The sequence below is a fragment of the Pseudorasbora parva genome, chromosome 1 (genome assembly GCF_024679245.1).
Source record: "Pseudorasbora parva isolate DD20220531a chromosome 1, ASM2467924v1, whole genome shotgun sequence".
Lineage (NCBI taxonomy): Eukaryota > Metazoa > Chordata > Actinopteri > Cypriniformes > Gobionidae > Pseudorasbora > Pseudorasbora parva.
This window is the reverse complement of record NC_090172.1, coordinates 44,299,482-44,312,352: the sequence shown is the minus strand read 5'-3', so window position 1 is coordinate 44,312,352 and position 12,871 is coordinate 44,299,482. Positions and strand designations below refer to the sequence as shown.

Genomic DNA, 12,871 nt, shown 5'->3' with positions numbered 1-12,871 from the left:
TGCTAAATATATTTATAAATAAAAAAATAAAATATAGTACATATAGAGAGCATTAATTACACATTCATGTTTATTGAATTGCATGGAAGAGCACTCTGAACGGACCCTAAAGGCACTCTGTAATCCCAAGTCATCACAGGCCCTGGTTTGCGCTTTTACATTCAGGGCAACTCAGGCCAGCGCAGTCAATCACCATTAATCCATCCACTCCCTTTAATCAGGGCTATTGTACTACAGCCAGCTCTATTGTGATGTAAAGTGTCCATCTGAGAGAAATACTATCTGTCATGACTAGTGATACTGTCGAAACACGATACAAGTGGTAAATGGCAACTGCCAATCAACAAAGCATTAACCAGTAATTTGTGCCAAATGAATTTCCATCGGCTTGTAAATTAGACTCAGTAATAAAAGAGTTCTTGTCCAACTCACAGCACAAGGAAAATGAGATACCTTTTTCATGGAAATGTATTCATACTAATATCAGTACCAAACTGTTTGAACAATTTTACAAATGTATTTAACTATTTGAAAATAAAAATATTAATTTATGTTAATTTATAATGATAATAATTATAATTAATGAATACTTGTAAACAGCATCGGCACATAGCCTTAATAATAATATAATATAGCTCAAATATTTATAAGTAAACACTGTTAATAAAAATGAAGACTTCAGATGAAAAAGCCTTTAAGTCCCTCTGACGTTTTCTTTAAAATTAGCATTTTTGTCAGGCTCCCATGTATAGGTTTCTACCTAAGAACCAGTACTTGTGATTCTCTGAGGCTGGGATTTAGCAGGTTTGAAGTGAAAGTATTTGATGAACATATACTATGTGCAGAGAGCCAATACTGAGTGAAATACTCAGTATCGTTATATAATTTTTGACAGAGTTGGCTTTTAGTGGCTTTTGCATGGGAAGTCTTCAAATATCAAATGAAAAATTCGTAATAAAACAAAGGCATAGAAAAAGTGGCATCTTTGCATTAATACAGCATCAGATTGTTTTGTCTTGTCTGTTGCTATAAGGTTATATCACTGCCAATCATTACAGTTTTGGATTCAACGCATATTTAAATAGTTATAAATCCAGAAATTTTGCAGTGAACCCAGCAGCATTAAAAATAAAACTTTCATACACTGCTGCTTTCTCAGAGAAGGTGGTGTAATGTTAGCTTCGAGTTTATCAGCAAGGACGGAGATCGTCGCTGAAGGACATTAATCTGACATTTTTGACAGTAACAGCATGATATTTTATATGTCCCTTTTGCGGATTTCTGTGCTCAACTTCGCAGGCTTTGAACCCAGCTTTGCGGGCTTGTGCTCATTGGTTTGCTCAGATAACACTGTTCTGCCATTGGTTCAGGCAGTTACCACTGGCCAGCCAATAGTGCGCGAGATGTCTTGACTGGGCAGTAGCACTGCGTGATTTTACAAATGACTTCAGTATCCGAGTATTCCCAGTTCGACGCAGTACTCGTTCCCTTACCTCAGGGAACTGAGATTACGCTAAGTAACCGAGTACGATTTTAAAATTTAGGGTCATAAAAAAAAAAAACTGAATATTTGTTTATTTAAATTACATTATTTTGAGAAAATAAAGACATTTTTTTTTATTCATGAAGTTGTCATCACAATTTCTGAACAAACTATGATTAGGTTATATACAAAGCAAGCTTACGTTATACAGTATCTTAAGGTTTTCATTCAGTTCAAAACATTAAACAATATGTGTACACAAAAAATATAGGCCTAAACATCCAAAGCATTATAATTAAGCTCAAGCAGCACGAGTGGGAATACAAACGCTAATGAAGCAGACTGTGCAGAACTTATACTCGAGTCAGAATATGATTATCGTGTTTATATTGTTTCACATTTTCATGTTGAGAAAAAACAATAATATCATGTGGATGATGTGTTATATTGGATGAGAAAACGCGCCCTGCTGACAAGATGTTGAAGAGAGACCAAGATAACGAAGTTAAAGGAACTGTATGTAAGAAATGTAGTATTTCAATTAATCATAAAATGCCTTGATATGTCACTAGACATTAAGAATGTTAATTTCAAATACTTATATCACTGACAACAGTAGTCCGGCCAGGATATTGTCATTTAAAAGTTGTTGTTGCAGCCCTTAACTGATGTTGACATGTTGTGTTTTGGCCTGAAGCTCCACCCTCCACCTATCTACCAATAATGAAGTCAGTAGTGTTTCAGCATCTGGGTTGCCAGATCTGCTCTAGTTACCACAGCTGCAGCTACAAACGTTCCTGCTGGATCCTGCAGCATATCTGGAAATCTCAAGTCAGGGTGGAGGGGGAGAGGGGATACTCCACTCTACAGTAATTTGAAAGTGATTGCAGTACCAGTTTTAGCCACAATCTTACATATACTTCCTTTTAAGCAGCACCAGGTAACTTTTGCTCTCGGGGTCCCCCTACAGTTGGGAAACAGCATTGTCCCTTACTACTGTCGTAAAATCTGTCTTCCTACATCAGGGGATGCACGTGTGCATTTGTTGACATGACAACCATGATAGCCCTGAGTGATGCGTGGGTCATTTGAATAATTGATACAATAAACACAATAATCTAATATAGCCTATATCTCAAACTGACTGTCAAAGTGCAACAGGGCTAAAAATGTAACATCAGTGCAAGAACAAAATGTATATAACTTAAATTAAATATTCAGGAGTCAGGATTAGGTTTACCACTATCAAACAAACCAAATGTGGGACGATTACTGAGTTTGTGTGGGACAATGTGAGAAATGTTACCAACACTAAAACATAACCTGAAACTGTTATATAATGTCTAAATTAATAAAAACATTTGTATTCTGCCTTTCAGCTGATAAAAATATTGTGTTGTTTAGTCCCAGCCAGAAAACACTATTAAATCACAATGTAACATGACACATTTATTTTACATGTAATTTAAATTCAACATCACTGAGCCCAAAGGCAGCAGGCATCATGTGTAGATAAACTATTTTTAAAAGAGTTCTGTACTCTACAAAGTCCTACAAAAACCCAACAAAATAAATAATTAACAAATAAATATATATTAACAATATATCCAATTTACCGAATGATCCAGTAGTTTTCTGAACAGATGCATTTATTAATATGAAAATTAAAAACTAACAGACTGATGGAAATGTGGGACATTTTCTCAATATGCATCAGGCTAGCCTAGAAATCTAGAAGCACCCTAGCGGCAGCAAATTTAATCTGCCCGTGAGTGTCGCCTAGCAACTCTCAATACCCATCTGAGCTGTAAACGCCAAACTTTTGCCGGGCCAATCACATCGTGTATAGAGTCGGTGGGCGGGGCCATAATGACGACGGCCGAGTTGCGTTTGCATTCTTCTAGTAAACACAGAAGCTGGCGAACGGCGGTCTTTCGAATCAGCTTTGACCGCGACTCTGGAAGACTTGGAGTTAAGCTTTTCTCTGAGAAAAGAACAAAGAACGGCACTGAAGTCATTCTTAAAAAGGGAAGATGTGTTTGGAGTTTTGCCGACCGGATACGGCGAATGATTCATCTATTAACAAGCTTGATGTGGGACTGGCTTGTCAGGCTAGCGACATGCGGGACAAGGGGTGAAAATGCTGTAGCCTACGGTACACGTAAAGCGGGACGGGTGGACACCCTAAGGTTTAGTCTCAAATGCAGGTTAAACTCACAGCACATGCAGTGATGGAGCGCAGCATTATGAACAGAACCGCTGTGAGTATCATGAGCTGCTCGCATGAACGGTGCAGACGCTTTGCTTGTCTATTTATTTTCATTTCGAATGGTTTAGTTTAAAAGTGGACATTTCAAGCTTTCTATAGCCTACACATGATACATCTCATGTCTGTAAGGCAAGTAGCCTGCTGAGTTTGGTTTATTTACAATGTTGTTTTACTGCTGAGCAGCTCAGGAGTGAAGCTGGTGTGCAGCGCATTATTGAGCTGAGCGTCCGTCACACCGTTTAGCACCGCTCCTTACAGGCTCGTTCTCGTCGTTCGTCAGATTCAGAACCCAAAAACAGACTGTAGCTTTTGGTCGCGCTACTCCGCTACTTGCTGTATAATGTAGTTAGCTACTGGATAAGCTACACTGTTTTAAAATTAACTGAGCTACTGACAAGCTACTGAAAAATGTAGTTAAGCTAGTAGCGTCGCTACTGCCCAACACTGGTTTACGTGTACAATAAGCGTGCATTCTCCAGATCAATTTTGAGCATCCAGATGGTATAATCAAACATGTCTTGTGTAGAGCTCTAGGAGTGCATTTATTTGTCATTTTTAATTGTTGAAAGAGCCTGCATGTCAGGAAATTGCTTATCCTGTTGTGCCCTCTATAAGCCAGCGACTAGTCAACGTCAAGTTTAAAGCATCATGGCAGAGCATTAAAGTCGACTAGTCGATTACTCAACTAGTTGGTGCAACCCCTACTACATACACATTCCAAATTTGAGGCATTTTAGGGGTTATCAGTGCGCACAGAGCAGAGTTTCAGTGCACCATAAAGTGTGCACTGAACGAAAACTCTGGATTATGACCAAGCCTGCTAACCTGGCTCTGCCCTCCTACGTACTTCCACTCAATTTTCATTTTCCTTCAGTACGATGTCTGGGACTGCGGTGTATTCTTAGGTTTTCTCCGAATACATTTTTACCGGTCCAATCAGCGAACAGAGGGAGTGGCTGACAACAATAACGTTGATGTTGTGCGCCAGTTTGAGTTGTAGTTCAGTAATGGTGGCGGAGAAAGATGCGAACGAAACCATTCATTCCGTTGTGGCACCGCTGCCGAACATCCAGAAGTTAAAGCCGGAGCAATAGCAATCTTTGCTGGGGTTTGTTGGTGGCCATGATGTTGTGGCCCTCCTCCACAACAGGGTGAATTCGGGAAAAGTTTTAATTTTCCAGCTCACTCAGTTAGTGGTGAAGGAGTTGGCTGAATCCCTATTCGGATGTTAATTGTTTTTCGTGGGGTCAGATTCAGAAGGTGTTGCCATCATTTACAGGGGCCGAGCTAGTCAGTTTTTTATTGCCGTCAGCATTATCTCCCACCACCCGCGTAAAAATCCCCGGCCAAATTACCTACGGCTTTTGACAAACACTGAGGTCGTGTGATGATGTAATAGCTGTTCGAATCCACATCTCTGAGTTTTTAAAGGTCCCGTTCTTCGCGTGTTTTCGAAGCTTTGATTATGTTTACAGTGTGCAATATAACATGAGCTCATGTTTCGCGTGTAAAAAAACACAGTATTTTTCACACAATTTACTTATCTGTATACCGCTGTTTCCTCTGTCCTAAAAACGGCCTGTTGATTTCCTTGTTCGATGAAGTCCCTCCTTCAGAAATAGTTCTGACCACTGCAGGGCATTGTACGGTCCCGTTTTGCTGCTATTTGGATGCATTTCTAGACTTGTATTCCTTTAAAATGCTGGCAAGTATTTAGCCTACATGAGCAATATATTTCATCAGCGCTCAAACTAATTAAAATATAAGCACTTAAACATTTGAATTGGTCCATTATTTATAGCAGCATTTATTATCATCCCAAGCATATGACATTTTATTTACAACATAAAATCATGTTACGGACCACGTGAGCAGCACGTTCCCAATCAGAAAACTCTCCCCTCCACCGTGGCGTGAATAAATCACAATCCGAATGCACCAGTTTTAGGTTTCATCCTATAGTTTTATCACTGAGGTGGCCTGCACAAGTGCACATTTATTTTGACAGATTTGTGTGAAACAGGCAAGGGTGCATGACTTATTCACGACCAAACGTTAGCGATTGGTTATGGCAGATCCAGAGTGACTCAGGGCAGAATCCAATAGTTTTAAACTTCAACAGAGTACCCGCCTTTGCGGAAATAAGCACTTGTCAATGGAGAGTGACCAGACCCTATGTACAAATGAAAGGTATGAGAGTCTGGTAAGACCAGGCTACAAGCCTGCAGCACTCCTCTAAGAAAATAAACCTCCGTGCCTCGATTGCCCCCAGGTGGTCTCAGTATAGTCGCCCCTCCGTGTTTTATAATGAACGCGAAGCAAACTAAACAATCAAATTGGGGGGGCCTCATGATTGACAGCTGAGATCGATGTCTTCTCTGAGTGAGTTTGTCACTGAGGCACTAATGGACTTTTTTCTGGATTTTTGGGAGCAGATTGGAGCTTTAGCTTTAATTTCTACTTTTGCATAACTGTTTACTTCACACCAACATAATTAATTGTTCTGCATCTGTGGGTGGGCTTTTGATATCACGGCTGTACTTCCTGCTCTCTACTGCGCAGACTCCACTCCCAAGATGTCAGCTCCGTGTGAGGCGTCTGAAAGCTTCAACTCTGGTCAGCGGAAACAGATGAAGTCGCGTTGTCCATATTTTTTTACGGTCTATGATTTTGACTAACACCGTATCTACACCGGACGTGACAGCTGTTATGTCACATCTCATTGCAACATCTCGGCTGTCTACACTAGATGCAACAAAGCAACTGGTGCAAATCCACTTGTTCGTCATATCACTAGTAGCGTGAGTTTCTGAAGTAAGTAAATAGAATGGGGCATCAGTTTACAGTCTAGAATTTGTAGTGCTGTGCCGCATCCAGTGTAGACAGCATTGCTGATTATAATGGGTTCTATTTGCTTTTGATGCATTTCATTGTGCAGCTTGTGTCTGGTCTACACACTGTTTAGCATAAAACACTAATGATTGGCCACTGCATTAATGTACGCAACAGATCTGACTTTGATTGGTTACAATGCTCAGTTCTTCAAAAACAAGCGTTGTAAATCGAAATCTTTGATGCTCTTCACAGACCACTTTTGAAAGCAACCGTCTATCAGCAGGTACCAAAAATAACTGGTACTTGGTATTACGTGAAAATGCTTATATTTTTCAAGAATTATTTTCATCACGGCTACGAAAGTGATAATGTTGAAAACCTCAAGTAGCTGTATTAAAATGTGTATCGTTAGATTCTGACTGTAGGATCTTAAGAAGGAGATTATAATGACTTTATATAAACCAGACTATTCATTAAACTGATGAGAAGAGCTTTCTCTTTTCTTAGCTCTTTCTCTCATGTGTTATTTTCAGCTGGACCAGAACAAATGTTCTGGCTTACGGCTTTTGGGCAGACACATTCATTATTCCTCTCCAGCTGAAAATCAGAATGATGAAAAGAGTGAATCTGACTGCAAACCTTTATTTATCAATCTATTTATTAAATGAAACAGAAGAGGCATGAAAACAACAAGCCTGCTTTGTATAATTTCTATATTCACAACGCTACCAAAGAGGGGGCTTCAGATCTGATGATACTCAGCAGTGAAATGACAGCGAATCTCCAGTCGTTGTTCTTTCCATCCATTTCTAATTGGTTTAACTCCTCTGTCTCAGTCTCAAACAGCCTCCCCCTGAGTCTCTTTGTTTCTGTCTGTTCATATTGAAATTTCCCTGTAATTCTCCTTCCATGCTGAGTTTGGCTCCTAAGAACAGAGAGCATGTCTATGTGGATGTGCATGAAAAAAAAATGGCTGAAGCTTGAGAGGATTAGACTGCAATAACACTAAAACATTATGGAAAGCAAAGGTCAGACGGACAGCTTGTACCCTGTAAAATTTACTCGATACTAGCCTTCATTCATAAAAAGATACCTTTGCAATAAATATTTAAAATAAACTGCTTTTAAATTGTTTATACATACATTTGGAGAGAATTACAGAAAAATGTGCGATTAATTAGTTAATTTTTTTAATCGATTGACAACACTAATTTATACTATACTTATATACCCAAGGCTTCATCATCTATTACTCACTGCATGATTAATTATGCTACAATATAACACCTGCACACACACAAAAAAAAAAAGAGACAGGGAGGACACAGCCTAGTGTATTTCAAAATGTGTGTCAGTTGGCAGGATGCAGGGCATATTGGGTTATTAAATTTTTTAGGATGGCTTTTAGGGGTGAACATGTGTGCTTTCAATCTTTTTGAGAGATTAGTCGGAGCTGAATGACACAGAAACTGCCTCAGGATTGAGGTGAAGACTTGGTGCTTTTCTCAATCCTGTTTAAACCGGACACTAGGAGGACTGACATCATCCAATAATGTGCCCAATAAAGCTTCTTTACACAGTTGTTTAACAATGGTAATAAATGATCAATATACCCTTACACATTTTATAAAATGTCAGCATTTATGATGACTGCTTTACTGTTGTAGTGAAATAAACATATGGTCTCTTCAGCTCAAACCCTGGGGTCTGATTACTTAATCCTCTGATTTTATCAAATCAGATTTGGTACTTTTGAGTTATTAAGAGTTGAATGGGCTCATGTCAGGTTGGAGTTGCACATTATTTTGAAACAGATATATTCATATGAGCTGACCGTGTTGAGGGTTAGTTAGGGATGTGAGTACATAAATCTTTGAGGTTTTAACTTAAGAATCTGCTATGTTTTATTCATTGTTCAGGTTTAATGTTTAATCAGGTTGGGGCAATATATCACCATGTTTAAAAACTCATGTCCCCACATCAGAAATTCAAAGATTTTTTGAAAAGCTTTTTTTAATTTTATTTTATGAAGTAGTCCTGATGATGTGGAGTCTTTTGTTTGATGTGACTGATGAAGTATTTATAGCGCTCAAAGCACAAAATCCATGATAAGAGAGATCTTCAATCAAAAACATGATCCACAAAGATTCATTCCCTGAACAAACAACACAAATCCCAAAATCCCAAAACCTTCTCCCTCGTACGCTGAAATTATACATCTCTACAACCTAAGCTGCTTACCAATGAATGAATGAACGAACGAACAAAACATTTGTATTTCTTTAATGTTGAAAACAGTTATACTGCTTAATATTTCTGTGAAAACCATGATACATATTTTTTTCTGGACTCTTTGATGAACAAAGTTCAAAAGAACAGCATTTATATATATATAATATATAAGCCACAGGAACAGCAATAAGTTAAGGAGAAAAAAAAATACTATTTTTGATTGCAATACTCTTTCTTTATTTTACTTAAAATAACTGAAAAACCTTACTTAAACCAAGAACTTTACTTTAATAAAAACGATTCTTAGCTACTGTATTAGTTTTTCAGTCAAGAGCAGTGATAGATTTTCTCTATCATTTGTTGTTGTATTAACATTAAAGGGATAGTTAACTCAAAAATAAAACCTCCAGAAATAAATACAGGTTTAGAACAATATTAGAGTGAGTAAATAATGACAATTTTAGAGGTCAACGCGTGTTCACTTGGCTGCGCTGCTGCCAATTTAAGACCTGCGTGCATCTAATATACAGACATGCCGATTTTACTTTCACTTTAGACATAACCGACTGTGTTTATGTAAACCTTGTGTGTATTTGACAGTATTAACGCAGTAATACGACTACTTAGTCCAGTAATCATGTGTTTGACAGGCAGTCAGTGCGCACACTGGAAAAGCGCCTGTTAAAAACGTGGATAAGCACGCAAATTGATTGTTTAAAATAATGAACTTTCCTGAATGTGAATAACTACACAGTAAAAAATTATATGTTCAATAAGTTATGACAACATATGTGTTTACATTGTTTTAACTCATCAAAATAAGTTAAGAAATGTTAAACCTAGGTGTAATTAACAGATGGTTACAGAGTAGATCGTTCTCTGGGGTGCATTTTTATGGAAATCGAATGTAAAGAGTTTTATCTCTAAAAACAGATTAGCTTATAACACTAGTCTATGGGGCACACAGTAGTAAAATTAAATCGCTAGTTAATATCACTAACAAGGCTAAAAAAAAGCCTCACACTAACACAGTAGCATAATAAGGGGTCACTACATGCAAACCGAAGCATTGAGAACTTTGTAAGAGTACAAACAGTTTAATAAGAAGATACTTTATAAACACAGTGCATTACGCGTTCACGGACAGGCGCCACCTTGGAAAACAGTCTTGACCGGTTGAGCCACGAGCGCTCTGCTAAGTGATGAACTGTGACTTGGAATCTCATATGGTCCATTGTTTGCAACATTTTTTAATTAAATGCAAAACTGAAAAAAAAAACGCAATTCACCAGCGCGTATTGAACCGTTAATGCCGTACCGAACGGTTCAATATTATATTGAGTATTGTGGCATCACTAATACATACATACATACACACACTCACCTGAAGGATTATTAGGAACTCCTGTTTAATTTCTCATTAATCCAATTATCTAATCAACCAATCACATAGCAGTTGCTTCAATCCATTTAGGGGTGCTTTCCTGGTCAAGACAATGACCCCCAATCTGCTCAGTTACTGGGATTTTCACGCACAACCATTTCTAGGGTTTACAAAGAATGGTGTGAAAAGGGAAAAACACCCAGTATGTAGCAGTCCTGTGGGTGAAAATGCCTTGTTGATGCTAGAGGTCAGAGGAGAATGGGCCGACTGATTCAAGCTGATAGAAGAGCCACTTTGACTGAAATAACCACTCGTTACAACCGAGGTATGCAGCAAAGCATTTGTGAAAACCACAACACGCACAACCTAGAGGCGGATGGGCTACAACAGCAGAAGACCCCACCGGGAACCACTCATCTCCACTACAAATAGGAAAAAGAGGCTACAATTTGCATGAGCTCACCAAAATTGGACAGTTGAAGACTGGAAAAATGTTGCCTGGTCTGATGAGTCTCGATTTCTGTTTCTGAGATATTCAGATGGTAGAGTCAGAATTTGGCGTCAACAGAAGAGAACATGGATCCATCATGCCTTGTTACCACTGTGCAGGCTGGTGGTGGTGGTGTAATAGTGTGGGGGATGTTTTCTTGGCACACTTTAGACCTCTTAGTGCCAATTGGGCATCGTTTAAATGCCACGGCCTACCTGAGCATTGTTCCTGACCATGTCCATCCATTTATGACCACCATGTACCCATCCTCTGAGGGCTACTTCCAGCAGGATGTGTGAGTGTGTGTGTATATTATATATATATAATATAATATATATAATATATATATATATATATATATATATATATATATATATATACAAATCAAATGGAGCACTGTATATAAATATATAATAAATGTATTATTAATTATTAGGGTAGGTTTGGTTTAGTTTCATGTAATTAGGCAAAAGCCATTACTATAGTAACAAATAACAATTGATTTTTGTATAATTATTAGGCATGTATTTATGACAGCTGTTGTTTATCGAGAGAACATTTCTTAAAAATATCAGTTGTACAGTTAATACAGTTTTCTACAGCTTTGGAAAAGAATTAAGAGACCACTTAACATGATTTCTCCATGTTAAGTGGTCTCTTAATTTCTTTCCAGAGCTGTATTTTGTTCTATTCTGAAAAATATTGAAAACCACAAGAAGAAATCATTGTCACTATCTAATTCTCTGTGTTTGCAAGACCACTTTAATTGCTAGTTTGACCAAAAAAAGGCATTGTACAAATCACTACAACAATAGTATTGCAAGGGTCAAAGGGTTCAAATGGACGCTAATGCTCACAGGACCTGTTTTTCTTACACATTCTTTTATGAAACTGGAATGCAGGCCATAAAATTGTTACAACTCACTCATTCCCCTCCTTTCCTTTCTCTTTTACACTCTGTTTGACACTTTCAGTTGTTTTTAAAAGAGATAGATCACCCAAAAATCCACATTCTGTCATAATTTACTTACCCTCAATTCTTTCCAAACCTGAAGGAATTGCTTTCTTCCGCTGAACACAAAAGATGATTTTGAATTTTGATCTTGAATAATGTCTCTTTTTTCATACTATGTGAATCTCCCCAACAACTGGTTAACCATATTCTTCAAAAAATATCTTTCTATTTGGAATAACTTGGTGAGTAAATGATAAGAGAATTTTTATTTTTGGGTGAACTAGCCCTTAAAAACTCTTAGCTGTGCTGGTATCAGTGACTGCCAGTTACACTGATAAATATTCTCTCTTCGAAATTCTCAGGTTTGAAGATTTCACTGACATCCATGACAGGCTTTACACTCACACGGCTCTGGCTCTGCACACACCCTGGGGCACAAACATAATCATAAACCCCTGAATTCATCAACGTCAAACAAAATTGATGCAGCATTAAAGCAATGTTATAAAACAAATATTACAGACTTTGGAATCTGATTAGATTCTATATTAATGTGCCAAGTTTCTACTTTGTTTGGCCAGTACAAACAATGGCTAAGCTGATGAACTATATTACTTGGCGGAACAATTATTTACTCAGATTACTGATATCAATAAATGTAATTTGCTATATGAATTGGATTTATTATGAATTATTTATTTTTATCTAAATAAAATAAAAATAAAAATGTACTGCACAGTGCATACTTGCCAATTTAAAGGCCAACTAAACCAGTCACAAATGTGACAAATAATAACTGACTATATGACTGCGATAAATAATAATATTAAATCTAGGCAATCGTTGATAAATCTGTGAAGGTCTGGATGCCTGCCGAACTTAGCCCCGCCCACAACATTTGAGGTCAGGAAGTTTAGTCTGGACTTTATCCGTTGTGGAGCAATCAAATTGTCAGGACGGGCTTTATATGATGATGGACAAATGATACCAAAAAGCGTCCCTAAAAAGTGCTTAAGCTGAATTCGTTGTAATCCTTAATGGAGAACTAGCACGGAGAACGTATATGCATTCACCATTACTGTAAAAAATGATGATCGTGTTGGTAAGTGTATCCGGAAATTCTTTTTACAACACCAGCAAGAATTCGTTTACACTCATCCTCAAATTCTTCCACCGTGAGCCACTTACTCCGTTTCTCTGATTGGTTGTAGTGCAGCTCCAAT

At 37.8% G+C, this 12,871-nt stretch overlaps 1 protein-coding gene across 1 annotated transcript in view; it reads right to left on the bottom strand.

Moving 5' to 3' along the window:
• The window catches only part of rorab (RAR-related orphan receptor A, paralog b), a 62,312-nt gene that overhangs the window by 21,398 nt on the left and 28,043 nt on the right, over positions 1 to 12,871 (bottom strand). The gene's annotated exons all lie outside the window — the stretch shown is intronic.